Here is a 5,315-nt window from a genome sequence, read left to right on the forward strand (position 1 = left end):
AAGTTCGTCACTTTTATTCCTGATACTCCTTGCGTTAAAGCAAACACACTTTAACTGATACCTTGGTTCCTTCCCAGGAAAATCCTTCCCACTAGCTTCTATTGCCTCATCTGCATCAACTCTCACCTCCGGTACACAGCTCAGGTTCCCACCCCCCTGCCATACTAGTTTAAACTAGGTGTTCACTATCTAAAATTATTGAGCTGGATATTGAATCCTGCAAGATGCAGGGTACCCAATCTGAAAATGAGATGCTGTTCTTCCAGTTTGGGCTGAGTTCCGCTGGAGTACTACAGCTGTTGAGAGGCAGTGAACAAGGTGACATATTGAAGTGACAGGCACCTTGAGACTCAGGGTCATTTTTATGAACGTTTTTACAGAGGACCCTGCAGTCTTCAGGAGTCCACAACGGGTTCAATCATTTTAAGAACCTGAGCACTTTCATCCATGTCCCTTACCCAACCCTACACCCCAGGCCCTGTTGTGACATCGGCAGAAATTGCTGGAGAAACTCAGCAGATCTGGCAGCACCTGTGGAGAGAGAAAGAAACAGAGTTAACACTTCGGGTCCTGTTCTGAAGAAGAGGTCACTGGACTCAAAATGTTAGCTCTACTTTATCACCACACATGGGGAGTTTCTCCAGCAATTTCTGTTTTTGTTTCAGATTTCCAGCATCTGCAGTTCTTTGTTTTATTTTCCCTTCATCACATGGGCTGTTTTTTCATTGCAGCCAAATCATTTTCACCCAGTAATGGTTCCTATTAGCAACTTCTCCCTCTTCTCAGCTCACCATTAGCCATTCCTTTGTCTGCCAACTGTTGTTCTCTCTCTTTGGGGTCCATCTCCAATTATTGTTCACTCCCCTCCCCCTCTCCTCTCTCCCCACCTTCCAGGCCTTCAGCATAAATATCAACTTTTCCTAGATACAACCACTTCTCAAGAAGGGTCACTGTACCCAAAACATTAACTCTGCTTTCTCTCCACAGATGCTACCAGAGCAGCTGAGCTTCTCCAGCAATTTCTATTCTTGTTATCACATTTCCAGCATCCACAGTTCTTTGTTTCTTGTTGAGCATGTGCATCTATTCATTTCCACCTTAGAGAAGCATAAATGATAATATAACAGAAAGAGGGCATTTGACCTGATTGGTTTGTTTGTTCTCTCCAGCAGCACATTGGTAAGTTGCCCTCCCCACCATTTCCCCATTATCCTTTGATGCTCTTTCCTCACTTCAGCTGCTTAAACAATTCCCTTTTGAAAGAAAAATCATGGCTAAATTTACCTGCAGGACCACTTCACTCCAGGATTGTACCCTCTCACACTCTCTTGTTGCCACTGAAACATTCATCGGTCAATGTAATTCCGTGAATGTCTGGGTCATGACCCTTCTACAAATGGCAACAGTTTCCCTAGTGATTGTCCAGACCCCTCATGTGTTAGATCCATCGCAGTGCGGAACAATGTATATATCAGACTGACCTTTACTGTCCTATCCTGAGAGTTGCAATTGCTGTAGGTTTACTGATTCCTGGGTAAAAATCGCTCTTGAATTTCATTTTGGATTTATTAGTGACTAACTTATTCTAGTGTCCTCTAATTTCTGACTCATTCAATAGTGGAGAGAAATCTAGTTCCTATCATTTCTTCTGAACATAGAAAGCTGTGTACTTGTCAAGCGTATGCACTTCAAGCAATGTCTCCAGAACATGTCATCTTGTCAGCGTTTGACGTGGAGGAGCATTAAAGTTGTCAGTTTCTCCCAATCAGATCACTCAGAATGCAGGAGTGAAAGTCATCTTTTCAGTTTTTCTAGAATTTCTGTCAATGTGCGAGCGTTGTGCCTGTTACTGCATGAGAGAGGCTAGAGTGCACAGTTTTAGTTTCACACACACTGAACACACTCAATTGTTTACCTCACAGAGTCAGATCAATACAGAGTGAAAACAGGTTTGACCTGTAGTGATTGTAACAAGGTCAGCCAGGCGGACCTCATAGAATGTGAGTTCCCTGATTGGGGCTGTTAATTTGGTCCAATCAGGGAGCCCTGGCACACACAAAGCAGTTGAATGTCTGGAATATTGTCCCTCTGATGTCTGACTCTGAAGTGGCAGTACTATGGTCAAGGATTGTTCATCTGTAAATATAGGGCAACTTGATAATACTGGCCTCTGTGGAGTTATTTCATACACCAAGGATAAAAATGCGGTGTGAGATTAAAGTGCATAAGAAATAGGAACAGGAATTGGCCATTCGGCCTCTTGAGCCTGCTCCAGCATTCACTAGGATCATGGCTGCCCTGAAACCTTGTGGGGTGAGGATTCTTTATTTCACTGCCTTCAGGCCTTTCTGAACTTCAACAGCAATTAGGAAACCTGGGGTTTCTCATTTTGCTTGAGGAGTCATTTCTCCCCTGTCTCTTTCGACTCCCAACAAATTATCCTCATTCCCCCTCACCCCACAGTCTACCAAAGACAGCTTATCCTTTAGCAAAGACCCACAGGGTGATCTCATCCCCCCCTTGCTCCCTGAATCAGTGTCCTCCATAACCATCTGCCACCTACTGAAGGAGGCCACAAATAGAAGGAGGTGAGGAAAACAAAAGTTGATTAAATATCAACACTTTTAAGATGGGGAGGGGGGGGAGGTTTACAGATACATTAAAAAAGATGGAAATCATAGAATTATATAGAGACTGTAGCACCAAAATTACATTAAATCCATAGCACAGGTAGACAACCCTTTATCTGAAATCTCAAAATCCGAAAAGGTCCAAATTACGAAGGTTTTTTTGTGACTTTTTTTCTCATTGACAAGGTTGTCTGGCATGCAAACAGTTAACCCAGGTCCACACCCACTCGATGCGTGTCACTCAGATGTGACATGTGGGGGCCTGGCCCAGAACTGGCAGGCCTCAATTTTGTTTCAGGGCCCATTTTACTCACAGTTAAATCTATTCTTCGGAAAGATTAAAAAAAAAATCCTCATCAAACTGCCACTAATTCTGAAATTCGAAAAATTCTGAATTTCGAAAGCCAGCTAGTCCCGAGCATTTCGGATAAAGGATTGTGCGCCTGTCATCCCACTTTCCGGCACTTGGCCCATAGCCTTGAATGTTGTGACATTTCACCTAAGTACTTTATAAAGGTTGTATGGTTGTCTGCCTCAACCACCCTCCCAGGCAGTACATTCTGGATCTCCGCCACCATCTGAGTGAAAAGAGTTTTCCTCAAGATCCCTCTAAACCTCCTGCCCTTCACTTTAAAAAGTGCACCATCTTATTATTGACCCTTCAAATAAGGGGAACAACTACTTCCTGTCCAGCCTGTCAACACTCCTCATAATCTTATACACCGCCATCAAATTCCCCCTGAGCCTTCTTTGTTCCAAAGAAAACAGCTCAAGCTTATCCAGCCTCTCTTCATAACTGAAATATACCATCCTCGGCAGCATTTAGTTAATAATTTCTGCATCCCCTCCAGTGCAGTCACTGTCTCAAGAATGGTGACAAGAACCATACACAGTATTCCAGCCCTGATCTAACCAAAGTCTGTATAGTTCCAACATAACTTTCCTGGTCTTATAATCTACACCATGAGTGATAAAGGCAAGGTTCCAATGGTCTTCTCAAATACTCTTTTGTTACTTCTTCCGAAGTTCATCACCTCACACTTATCAGGGTTACGTTCAATCTGCCATTGATCTGTCCATTTGGCCAATCCATCAACATCCTCCTGTAACTCAATGTCTTCCCTTTCACAGTCAATCACTTGGCCAATCTTTGTGTTCTCTGCAAACTTACTTATCATTGCCCCTCTCATTTATCCACATCACTTTTTTATATCAGAAACAATAAGGGACCCAGCACTGATCCTTGTGATACAACAGTGGACACCGGCCTCCAGTCACGTAATCAGCCTGCTGCCCCCACCCTCTGTCTCTCATAAGGGATGTGCAGTTTACAAAGAAACAAAGTAACTGGGGGAGGCCATTCAGCCCATCGAGCCTGCCCCACCATTCAAACTATGGCTGATTGAACAGTTCAATGTTGAGATATTTAAAAATGAATAAAGTATAATTGAAGGCTACACAGGATAAAAAAGAAGAATATTGAGATGAACTTTTGACTTGAACTAAAAATTAAAGAAAAACTCTCCAGGCAATAATTAAAATACTGATAAAGGGCTTATGCCCAAAACGCCGACTCTCCTGCTCCTCAGATGCTGGCTGACCAACTGTGCTTTTCCAGCGCCACACGTTTTGACTCTGACTCTCCAGCATCTGCAATCCTCAGTTTCAACAGTTAGAATACTGTCAAAGAAACCAGCTGATTGATTGGAGAGCAGCAAAGCTGTTTGTCTTTATCAATTAGAATGATTGGATGGTGCAGTAAATGTTTTGGAACCAGTTAGGGATTACGTTCTCTTGTTGTCTTAGTTAAAGCAAAGGATGAAACTTTGTATTGTTGATGTCCCACAGGAGGCTGTTGGAAGTCTGCTGGAGAAATAGATGGGAATATTAATCTCCCCAATTCCCATTTCTGAAATCCTATACCTGAAAAGGAAGTCTCTGCTCTAGGAATGGTCTTAAAATATTAGGAGCAATATGTCCTATGAATTTAATTTTATTCACTTTGGAGGAGAAATTGGACCCCTTTCATTCTGCTAAAGCAAGGGAGACAAGAATTAGCAAACCTTTGGTGGCCACATCATGTGATAACTATCTGGTGATATATTACCCCAGCTGACTTTCAAGCCCCCCTGGTGATCATTCCAAACAGCTCGCAGTGCTAACGAGAAACTCAATACCTTCTTTCAGAATCTCTCTCAGAAATTTCTAGAAATTTAGAGCAATGAAGAAAACGTGCCTTCAATTTTTTTGTGGCCTCACTATTTAGCTTTAAAACGTACTAACTGACTTTGGAGATAGATGTATCAAACTCTGAAAACAAAAAAAATCTCTGCATCAGAATTTGCTTGACCGCTGGTGAAGAGCCATCTAAGCTCAAAATGTTAGCTTGCTTTCTCTCCACGGATGCTGCCTGACCCTCTGTGATCTCCAGCATGTTTTGTGTTCCGTACAAATTCCAGCATCTACAGTAATTTGTTCCTACGATGTATCAAACTCATTGGATCACCCATTAAGGGAAAGAAATGGCCTTGTGTTATTGCTGGACTATAAATCCAGAGAGGTAAAAACAATGACTGCAGATGCTGGAAACCAGATTCTGGATCAGTGGTGCTGGAAGAGCACAGCAGTTCAGGCAGCATCCGAGGACAGGCAAAATCGACGTTTCGGGCAAAAGCCCTTCATCAG

Source organism: Chiloscyllium plagiosum, chromosome 29 (genome assembly GCF_004010195.1).
Source record: "Chiloscyllium plagiosum isolate BGI_BamShark_2017 chromosome 29, ASM401019v2, whole genome shotgun sequence".
Lineage (NCBI taxonomy): Eukaryota > Metazoa > Chordata > Chondrichthyes > Orectolobiformes > Hemiscylliidae > Chiloscyllium > Chiloscyllium plagiosum.